Source organism: Populus alba, chromosome 13 (genome assembly GCF_005239225.2).
Source record: "Populus alba chromosome 13, ASM523922v2, whole genome shotgun sequence".
Lineage (NCBI taxonomy): Eukaryota > Viridiplantae > Streptophyta > Magnoliopsida > Malpighiales > Salicaceae > Populus > Populus alba.
Genome location: NC_133296.1, coordinates 15,486,343 through 15,499,219, shown reverse-complemented (window position 1 = coordinate 15,499,219; position 12,877 = coordinate 15,486,343).

The following is a 12,877-nucleotide window of genomic DNA, read 5'->3' as shown; positions in this document are numbered from 1 at the left end:
TTGCTTGCTTCTCATGCATTTATCAAAGCAGCATACCCCTCATCAGTATTTCTAGGTATCATATAAGTTACCTTAATATATCTCCATATTTTTCTATCATTAAAAAAAATTTCATTGCATAACTTCAATACAAATAGTTCTTTCTATCTAAGTTCACATTCAGAGACTTTATGAGTTTTAAACTTGTGATAAAAACTTTATATATATATATATATAATAATGAAGGATTATACCGCTTTTAATTTTTAAGTTCTTTGTAAGTAATGTTTTTCATTTTTTCAAGCCAAAAAATACTTCATTTTCTAAAACTTAGATTTTTCTCTTACATGAAAATGAATGTGATGACCAATTTTTAAAATGTAGCCAAACATTAAAAAGAAATTAAAAAAGTGTTTTTTTTTTTAGAAAAACACTTTTTGACAAACAAATATATGATCTAAAAGTGTTTTTTTCCTTCATATATCAATTATGGCGACAATGGAAGAGCTAGATTAAAAAGATTCGAGAGCCGGTGTGAGACTTGCAAGGATAACAATTAAATAAAGTAAGTGATGTTGAGCAACAAGTGTAATTGAAAACTATTTAGAATAACTTAATTGATAAAACCTTATGTGCCATGATGAATTTAAAAGGGCCTAATTGAAAGAATATAAAATAAAAGAATGAAATTTCACTTTTCAAAACATATGGCTCCCTTCAGAGCATAAGCTTGAATTCGGTAAAAAAAAAAAAATAATAATTCAAAACCACACTAAATTCAAGAAAACTAAGCATCTGTAATGTTTTCCGCCAAGAAACTTAGTATGCTTGATACCATTTAGTTTTTGCTGTTGTAATTTAAAAAATAAATTTTTAAAAAATTATAAAATATAATATTTTTTAAACTTGAATTTTTACTATAATTTTTTTTTAAAAAATAAAAACATTTCCTGCCGCATTACGTCATAATGCGAAATGAATCCTTGGAGTGTCTGATGGATCACGTTTAGAACATGGCAATTGTCTATTGGAGCACGTGGGACATCTATGCTCTTGATTTGAAAAGCAAAAAAGCATGTGATTACTAGGAGTGTGAGCCTCCATTAAACTATATGTTCGTTGTAAGAAGACAAGCTTAAATGGATGCCTGGAAAAATGAAAAGTAAAGTGATAATGAATATGGAGAAGTAATTAAAAAACATACATAAATACATACATACATATATATATATATATATATATGAAAGATATAAAAAGAATCAAGTTCAGGGTAGATTTCGAAATAGAAAATTTATAATCAGCAAGGGAATTATTGCTATAAAATTGCGAAGCACTAGAAGAAATTGTGAGTATAATAAATAAACAATAAAATCATGCTTTAGTGTTGATCATATGTGTTTGATAATATAATGTAATTTTTTTTTTAATTAAAAACATGTTAATATAATGTTTTTTATATTTTTTTAATTTAAGCTTATCAACATCATGAAAAAACCCTTAAAAAATATAAGTTAATGCATTGCTGAACAGAAAAGTGTGAGAGTACTCTCACGTTCAGAGTTGATCTTAATTGTATAGAAACCACATAACTAATGAAAGAAATTGGCATAACTTTATATATAAAAAATAAAATCTATGGATTTTAGGTATCAATAAAAATAAAGACAATCGAGTTTGGCAAACTTTGACCATACTAAAAATGTCAGATGCATGAGTGGTGGACAAGCTGAAGGACAACATGGACATGCATCGAGATATTATATATAAAATGCACCACAGACACCATAATTTGAATAATTTGAACGTGTGACGAGTATAAAGATACTATATAAAACGGAAAGGTTCATTAATCAAAAATAAAATAAAAATTAGTACAAAAACAGGTAATCAAGACGTTGATGATTCTTGTACTTCTTTTATTTCCTTAGTATTAGTCATTAAAGATTTATTTTAATTAAAAAATTTAAATTATTAAATGAGATTTTAAAAACAATATATATTAACATTTAATATATCGCTTCATGTATGGAAAGTATTTTAATTTTAAAACTGTACAAATTTATTAATATCTTATATTTAATATTTAATTTTAATTTAATAAAATAATGATGGTACTAAGATTAAAGCTTCTTAGTTAGCGCTAAAAACAAGGTTGGCTTGGATGCTTGATTATGATGATGGATTGATACGAGGGAAAAGATCGGCGATGAAAAGGACAATATATGAAAGGGAAAAACTAAGAACTAAATGCATCAAGCAATCACCGGGGAGAAAAAAAAGTGGGGGCATAATGATGAAAATTGGTTCAATTATGCTTATGATCTTAGTTTTCATGATAATTGAACTAAAAGGATAATACTTATTTTTAATTAATTATTGAAAAAATAATAATAATGCTATTAGTGATGAATAATTTAAGAAGAAAGCTTTTTTTTTTTTTTTAATGTTCATCATGATACTGAGCATTGTTTCATGTTAGAATAACTTATACATGCAAAATCTATAACCAATAATTAAATTTATTAAATTGATTTGTTCAATTTGATTCTTTAAAAATAATAAAAGAGTTACTAATTAATGGAATCGATAACCAATAATTCATTATTTTAATTTTTTTATTTAAGTTTTGATTGTGATTATAATCATGATTAAAACCTTAACCATAATTATTCACATTGACCTCCATATTTTTATATTTCCATTCACTTTACTCTCGAAAAAAAAGAGAGAAAAATATTGCCACTGGTTATAAATTGTCTTATTTGCAGGCAAGGACTCTTGTCACACATAGAAAATTTAGATACTTCTCAATCACACTTAGACTGCAAATGTTATTCATGTCATCAAAAACTATTGAGCACATGACATGACATTATTTACATGATGTGGTGGATCGAGTGATGATGCACCTTTCCGATGATGAAGCCTGGAAACATTTTAATAGGATGCTTCCTTAATTTTCAGTGGAATCAAGGAATGTGTATCGTATGTTATGTACAAAAAGGATTCAATCCTTTCATGTCATTTTCTGCTTCTTATTCTTGTTGGCCAGTGATACTCATGATTTACAACTTGCCACTAGAATGTGTACGAGACCAGAATTCATGTTCTTATCTACTGTCATACATGTTCCTAATAGTCCAGGTCGGAATATAAATGTTTGTTTTTTATCGTTGATTAATGAGTTGAAGCAGTTGTGATCATTCGAAGTTTTGACATATGATCTATCAAGGAAACAAAATTCAAAAGTTTACATTGCCAGGAATACTTTTATTGATATTGATGTTAAGGAGTTAACTAATGCTTTGAGAATCAACAAACATATATAAGTCGATAAAGAAAATGATAGTAATGAAATCAACGTAGAAGATTGTGATAGACATCACAATGATGAAATTTAAGAAAAAGATAATTCTGATTAATTTGCACAACATGAATGTATAATGCGATGAATTATTATAATGTAATATTTCTAGATGAAATTAACTTTAATATAATGACAATGACAATAATTTATTATTAAATGACAAGGAACCATTAATTTTATGTGATTTTACTATTACACACAGAACTGGTGTTATTATGTTATGTGTGCTGTTGTGATTTTAAGTATATGCAAAATGAATAGATTATGAATACATATACAATATGATAATAGAAACTGTTGTACACAAATGGAAATACTAACGAACTACAAAATACCCTTAGATACACTAATGTATTGAGTCTATCGGTATATTTCAAAAAGCATTGGAACTGTTTTTTTTTTTTTCTGACATTGTTCATTGTGTTCAATACAGAAAGTATCACCGACAAATTAAGTTTGTAGGTATATTTCACAGAGAATTGGAACTTTTCATTTCTCAATTGCACTATTCATTGTGCTCACTATAGAATGTATCACTGATGGATTAAGCCAATCATTATATTCCAGAGAGTATTGAAAATTTTCACCTCTCAATTGCATTATTCATTGTGTTGAATATAGGGGTTGTCATCGTTGCTAATATTTGATGGGTTTCTGAAAATGTTTTATTAAGTTTAAAATTTTAATTAGACTTTACAAACATAATCACCGATAGAAAAATTCAAATATTAATATTTCATTTTTCAAAAGGAAAGTCATCAGTAATATTCAAGAGACCATTGCAGTTGTTGACGTCTCCATGGCATTGTTCATTGTGTTCAATTCTTTCAGTATCACCAACGGTTATGTTTGTCAATATATTCTAGATAGTAATGGAATTGTTCAATTCTCAAAGTCACTTTTAATTATTGTTCATTACATACGGATTCATCGATGGAATGAAAAATTGTTGGTGATATTTGGGGGTTCCTAAAATTTTTTGATAAAATTGAAAATTTCAATAAGATGTTACAGACAAAAACATAAATGAAAATATTATAAATATTAGCACTTAATTGTCCATTGGTAAGCTATCGGAAAAACCTTTGGTAAAAAAACCCAAATTAAAATACTAGAATCTCTAAAATCATTTCAGACGAGTTTCTTTCTTCTTCTTTCTTCCTATATGTTTCTCTCTTTTTCTTTCTCTTCTCTCTCCTTCTCAACTTCTTAAGCCATTCTCTCTCTTCTTTTCTTTTTTTCTCTTCTCATTTGTCATTTTTTTTTTGGTAATTAACGTATCTCTTCTCAACCAAAATTCACAACGAAATTAAGGTAAGAATTGTTCTATTATTTTTTTGCATAATATCTTTTTTATTATTTTTTTAATAATTGTATGAATATTGTTGGTGGATTTTTTTTCATATGAGAACAATTTTGTTGAATTTGTTTTTTTTTTCAATTTCAATTAAATGTATATGATTCATTTTAATTATTATTTGGGGTTTTTTAAAAAAAATTAGGGTTCAATTGGTTAAATATATTGTTTAATTTAGTGATTAATTTTGTGTTTGTATAAGTTGTGGTTTAGAGTTTTAAGTTATTGAAAATTAAAAGTTAATTGTTATAATTTTAAGTTGCTAAAATTAAGAGTTAACTGATATAAATCAACTTGTTTGTAGCAATCAAATTTAAATTGTTGTGTATTTATAAGTTTAAAAATTATTGTGTATTTGCAGGTTTAAAAATTTTGGTTTACGATGTCTTAATTTTTTAATTTATGTAGATGCCTAGGGAAAAGTCAATAGCGCATTGTATGGACAATATCCTTGTTTGTTCTTTAAGCACTACTTCAAATGACCATGAGTCGTTAGGTGCCGACTAAGAACAAGCACTTGAGACACATACATCCACTCGTGATGCTGGATTGTTGAGTGCGATGCCGCCACATTGAGAGAGGTCCCTTCACAGAAGAATCCATTTATCCTAAAGTATCAGGCTTAGTGGAAGAACAACCTTTCATTGTAAGTTTTTTTTTTCTTTCACAATGACATGTTAATAATTTCTTAAAATTTGATTTCTATTAACGAATGCAATTTAAGGTTTACAAACATTGAGATTGTCATAACTATAACATCGGCAATGATATTGTCGATGGAAATTTTATTGTTTTAATAGAGTCAAATTTCCAAACATCCTAAATACAAATTTATGATTATGCATGGTTCGGAAGGTTTAAAATCAGTTTTAACTTAAATATTTTTTTATTATGTAAATTCGATTACTTTATTAATATTAATGAAAATTTTCTTTTACAAATTTTAACTGCAAAGAAAAATTTTAATGGGATAGAGCTAACACCTCTATTGTAAGGAAGGTTTGAGAGAATCATGCTACAACTAGGTAAGATTGATATCAAGATATTTTTTTTAATCCTTTCACTTAATTTTATTTTTTATTTACTAATAGATAATTCATTTATACCATATAGGTTGTGAGATTTTTGGTACACGATGAAAAGAAAGCCAAAAAAATATGAAAGAGAGAGAGCTTCCAGGTTGCAAGGACATGGTGGTTTGGAAGGATTTCAAATTGTCGAACGTCTCGGAGGCTACATGGGCAGAATATATTCATTACCTGATGTCCAAATATTTCATGCGACGATCACACTTTAGTATAGAGAACCGGAACATGCATGTTCAAGGTTTCATTACCATGCACACCAACGACTTTGTTGTGTTCGTTTCATATGCGAAGCGAATGGTGAGATTCTTTTTTAATTTCATCTGTTTTTTTATTGTTTTTTATAAATATATTTAACTAATAATAATTTTCTCTTGTAAGCTATGGTTCTTGGATGAGAGCCAAGCCTAATGAAGATTTTTGTGAAAACGCATATACGAAGTGATGATCGTCTAAAAAAGGTGCAACAACTCGTGGATAATCGAGCTTAGCACTTTATGATATGTTGGTTTTCAACTCTCTTTTTTTCTTAAGTTATTATTCTTTTTAAATTTGATGACCTTTTGTTTTCCAGGATATATAAAACATTTAGTAGAAAGAGAGATACGGGGATGATCCTTCGACCCATCCATATCTTGATTTGGATTTGTGGTTAGAGGCATGATTGTTCGGTGAACCAGATAAAAATTAGGTATACAATCTCTCTAACATTATGACCAAGGCCGAGGACTTGCAAACTTGTCTAAAATCATAATATTTCAACTGTTAGATGCTTGTAATTTATTCTGAGCACTTAAACTCTGGAGTTCAAGGTGATTATAGACTAATGAGCTCATGCTCGAACAACCAATCTTGTTGCTGATTATTTACAATTTAGTGCTGAGATGACTGAAATCCACCGATTGATAATAGAGATGAGATTACAGATGGGTGATACACATGTTTCATTTTATTGGCCCTATTATCCTAGTGAAGACCCGCCTCCTCCACCTCCTTCAATGCCTTTATTCTAGATTAATTGTGTTTGAACTTGTAAATATTTAAATTTCTAATAAATATTTGTTTATTGTATTAATTTAATTTATATTAATTATTTTCTACTTATGTTTAATATATTATTTTAAAAAATATATTTTTAGATTATTACTGACGGGTTACTGATGGACTAAGCCCATCGACATATTTTATAGAGTTTAAAAAGAATTACTACAAATGTCATTGTCACTGTTTACTTATCACTGAAGGGAATGCTAACAAACAAAAAAAATCCATTAATGAAATTATATATGGTTTTTCTGTCGGTGATATGCTATATTCATCAATGAAAATACCAAAGGAATGAAGTGAGTAAAAAATAATTTGGCGTGCTTTTGCTGCCAATAAATTCATTAATAAAATTATTACTGATAGACTATAAATCACCGATGAGATTTTTTTTTTTCAGGGTATTGTTGTTCATAAGCTTGTCGGTAAAATTTATACCGACAAAATAAGAGTATAATTACCAATAAAAAAATCTGATTGTAAATCTAAAAATTCTGAAATGTACGCAAATCTGGGGACAGGCTGGAAGGCATATAATTATAGCAATGCGATTTTTAGGGAGAGCAAAAAGAATGCATCGATCATGATTGGTTTGAAACCTTCTTCCTTTGTGATCTCATCAATAATTATTGACTGAATTAGTTATAAAAAAAAATAGAATTGCAATTAATTTAGAATAGTATAATAAAATCAAATAATTAACAAGAAATGGTATGAATGATTGATGTTTATTATAATTACTAAATAATTGAATGATTGATCAGGTACATCCTGGAAAATCCCAAAGGAGAACACCGAATTGCTTAAAAAAAATCTTGTATAATTTGTGTCCTATTGTAATTGGTCTCTCTAGCTTATGGAATTTGTGGACTTGTAAGGATTGTAGGAATAAAAAACAAATATGTTGTCTGCAAATTACCAACATGGTTCCTGTCCATTTTACTGCACAAGAATTGATATCCATGTGACTTTGTCTAATAATTAAAGATTCGTACCGTAATTAGGCCACTGCTAGTTCCAATAAACAATTAAATGTTAATTAATCCACTAAAAGACGTGGGAATGTATTATTACTTTCTCAACGTCATATATTTTTTTTCATTTTTTTATCTTTTTTTTTTCCTTGTATTTTTTTCCTCTTTTTTTTTTTTAACTTTACATGTTTTGTTTTTTTATTTTTTTTCCAAAATTGTCTTCTACTTTTTTTTATGTTTTTTTTTAAAATTATTTTTATTGATTTTTTTTATATTGAACTGATTAAAAATTTAGTTCTGTAATTTTTTAAAAAAAATATTATAGATTACTACAATATTTTTCTACATGGCTTTTTTTCTTTTTTTTTTATGAATTTTTTTATCTTTATTTTTAAATGGTTTTTTTTATTTTACTTTGTAGTTTTTTTCTTTAAAAACACTGTGAATTGTTAAAATGTTTCCCCATATTGTTTTTGTTTTGCTACAATATTTTCTCACATGTTTTTTTTTTTAATTATCTTTGTCGATTTTTTTTTTAAATATTGAAGCTGGTTGAAAATTCAACTTTTACTTTTTCCACATGTTTTTTTTTTCCATTGTTTTCCTTTTTTTTTCAAAATTGTCTTCTTCTTCTTCTTCTTCTTCTTCATTTTTTTGTGTTTTTTTTTTCAAAAATTTTTTTTGTTGGTTTTATTTTTTTAATATAGAGTTGGTTGATAATTTAGCTTCGTAGTTTTTTTTTCTTTAAAACATTGTAGATTTTTATAGTGTTCCCCTACATGGTTTTTTTTTTTAAATTATCTTTGTCGATTTTATTTGTTTTCATATTGAGCTGATTGAGAATTTAGTTTCATAGTTTTTTTTCTTTACAACACTGTGGATTGCTACAGTATTCTCTCACATGATTTTTTTTATTATGATTTTTTTCAAAATTATCTTTTATCGATTTTATTATTTTTAATATTTAACTGGTTGAGAATTACAACTGCAGATTTTCTCATGAAACATTATAGATTGCTTCAGTGTTTTTCTACATGGCTTTTTTTTTCCTTTTTGTTTTTTTTTGTTATGATTTTTTCCAAAATTTTCTTTGTTCATTTTATTTTTAAATATTAATCTAGTTAAGAATTTAGTTTTGTAGTATTTCCCTTGAAAACATTGTAAATTGCGAACAGTTTTTCTCTATATATTTTTTTTTCAATTTTTTTTTATTAAACCAACAACAACACACAAACATGCTACAAGCCCTTGACATCATACAGACATGGCATCTAGTATAATACTAAAACTGTTGGCATTGCATTGGTTCAGGATTTAGGGTTGGCTTTGTTCCATTAATTCTCCTCGGCCATCGAAACTAATTAATCTCTCCATCTTTGCCAACCTTGTCAATTGCTCAGAATATAGATTGAGAGCTTGTTGAAGAGAGAATTCTGTGATACTAGGGGTGTTTAAAAAAATTAATTTATCTATAATATTTATATTATTTAACTCGAGCTAACCCATCAAAGTTAATTAATGTGAATATTATAAATAATAGTGGATTAAAAAGCTAAATAAATAGATATTACAAGTCAAATATAAGTTGAGATTTTTAAAAATCACTCAACCTAACCCAATTGGCATAGCTTATTTAGTCGGTGAAAAACCCTAATGCTCAATATAAATATAATTTTTGTCCTTCTTTCTCTTTATTTTTTTATATATAATTTTTTTTATTTTATATTTCAATATATCATTTATTTTTATGTTTAGTTCTAACTATATGTTTGAGATATTGTAAAACACATTGCAATATCGTTGTGATTAAAGATAAAAAAATTATATATTTTTAAAAGTAATTTTTTTTTTTTTGAATAATTGATGAATAATGGAAGTTTACATGCTCAATCCATGAATATCTATAATATTTACAAAATATATTTAGCTCAACCTAGTATATTTAAGACGTTAAAATCCAAATTTTTGTTTAATGAATCCGGTTAATAATTTATAAAATATTAAAAATTAGGTTGAATATAATCATGGGTATCGACCCTACCCATGAACACCCACAGTTAATTTATTTTATTCTTTTACTTATGGGTTTTGCTTGTCATAAGTTTCAGTGTAATTTTCTTGACTTCCAACCCTTTGAATAAAAACATATCCATTTAATTCGATGGTAAAACAATAAACTCGCCAATTTATGTTTTTGAAATAACGATAAGACTTTTTTATTTATTTAATAACGAGGATATTCTTGGATTAGTTTGTATGTTAATTAAGATTAAGATTTTTTTATGAACGAATTTATTAATATATCCTCTACATTGATTTGTTTATATATAAAAAATGTAATAAATTCTTCTAAATGCTAATTTTAAAATTTAAGCCCATAAAGAATTAAAAATATATATATTGATTTTTTTTTTTTTGTATTATGTTATTTTATTAATTTTTTTTACCTATGCTAAAAGAAAACCTCTACTTTCTATGGCTTAATTTAAAGAAATAGAGAGATACAAGAGAAAATTCTTATAACTTTTAGCATGTGATAAATTTTTTATTATTATTATTTTGATGTTTGTCTGTTTTTTAAATCGTGTGGCCGACAGAATAGCTAATAAGATACCTACATTACTCTTCGAGAACAACAAAATCTTTGATATCTCAATAGTACATTTATAAGAATAAGAATGATAATAAAATCCTTTAGCACTTCCAAAAATAAAATGAATAAACATTAAGGTTTTAGCTGGTTTCTAGATTGATCTTGGGAGATTGCACTGTTACCTTTCTTACCCGTAATTTTCCTTCTTTGAGTAAAGTTCCTCTAAAAAACAAACAAAGAGTCGCAATGATTTGGATGCGGAAATAAAAAATTAATAAATGAATCACAAACTCACATGGTAGGGCAGGCCGACGCTATTATTGCAGGCATGACGGTTGGGAGAGCTTTTGACTTACAAGTACACCCTTTTCTTGTTCGAAAAACCGAAAATGAGACAGTTTAATGAAGATGGCCAATCAGCCATGATGTTCATGTGCAAAAAAAAAACAGCACGATAAATGAAAATGTAGGTAAAAACATGTGGACGAGTGTTGTCCTAGAATTTCAGTTGCCCGTGTGTATAGTCCCCATTTAGTCCTTGAGGCCCTTTCCAACAGACTTTCAAACGAGGGCTCTCCAGCCAGTACCAATCAAGTAAAAATGAATTCAAAGGATTCAAGAACTCCACACTAGTTCATCAACCAAAACAAAATAATCATGCACTTCCTACATTCTTTATTCTTCTTATCTTTTCTATATATTATTTATTCTCTTAGATTTAATAACTTAAAAATAAAATAATCTCATATTTCGATAAATAAAAAAAAAAACTAGTTTTGGGGGACAAATCAAGCCCGTTAAAAAAAAGTCTATATTCAAGCATGGTTCCCTTAATCCCAAATACAGTCATAAAAATCTCAATTTAATTTGAATTTTTTATAATTTTACCACTTGACTTTATCATGTGGGATCAACTATTGTTTGAGTATGAGCTTTATGTTCAGCCAAGCTCTTTAAAGAATAAGATAAAAACATATTATTATAAGGTATTGGTGTCTCTTAATGAAGTAGAATGTTTGAATTCTATCATTATTATTCAATATTATATCAGGGTTGTCCTAGTAATTAAAGATATTTACTTTATTTCTTGATTTTTTTTTAGTTTAAAAGCTTGAGACTAACACCTCGGATGTTTTTTTAAAAAAAATTCATCTTAATGCAATAGACCATTATAAAGTTGTGCATCTTTAAGATCATCTAGAAATGGATTTAGTTTTGATAAACACACAAAAACCTAGCATAAAGATATCTTTTACTATTAGATAAAAAAATTTGTTCACAGAATAATATAATTATATTAGTTTTAAGCTCAAAACTTTGATTTTAAAGATAGTGTTAAATAACAAGCTTAGAATTATAATTTTTTATAATAAAAAAAAACAATTAAATTGAAAGTTACTGCAACATATTGTGAAAGTTACTGCAGGATTAGGGAGTAGATTAGCAGTCTCCACATCTACACCAAAGGAAATTGCAATTCCAAAGACAAAATGATTTCTTTAACAACCTGTCGGCCCTCATCGTTTCTTTAACTGTGCTCACATGCTTTCTCATCGACTGGTGTGAGGGCCACTCGTGATTCATGAGCAAGCTTGAATCACGTTTGAAGGTACTTTTTTACCGAATGAATTATTGTTAATATTTTTTTAAAATATTTTTTAATTAATATAGATGTTTGGATTAGCTTATATATACCTCAACTAATCTCATAAATCTTGAAGTTAATAATTATATAAGCTTTAATAGCTATTATATAAACAACCATAAATTCAAATCTAAAATTATATATATAAAAAAAAAAACAAATTTCTTAATCTCATTCTCTTAGTTGACTACTTCCAGATTTATTATAAAGAAAACATGCAGTGGTTACTCATAACTTGAACGTCACTAATTTCTTACCTTTTCCACTGTTTATCATTCTTTTTAATAATATATCTTCTCTTGATCTTTTATTTTCATAATCTTTGAGAAAGCGATTTACCATAAGATTCGTTATTTCCGTACAACAGCATAAGATTCACTTGGGAATGTAAAGATAGATCTTCTGATCAGTTCCATTTGTATTTATACATGTTCATCATGATATTATTCAGATCTCAATTTAAAAAAAAAAGAAAGAAAAAAAAAACTCGAAATGAGTACTTGCATGGTTTTAAATATTACTGCTCTGCATGCACTCATGTTGATCAGAAGTGAAACTAGGGTTTACAGCCCGGAAAAGGAAAGTTCATTCCATTTTATCAAAGAACGAGAAATCTTAAATATTTGGGGAGTAATTACTTTATACAAAAAAAAAAAATACCAGAAAAGATAATGCATATAATAGCTAGAGAGTTCAAACTATTTTTTTTTTATCGATTTGGGCGTGATTTTCTCTTTCTTCTTTATATTTATCTCTTTATTATCCATATTATAACTATTGTTAATTATACATGGAGTATTTCAAATTCTTAAAATGTTAGGAATTAAAAAATG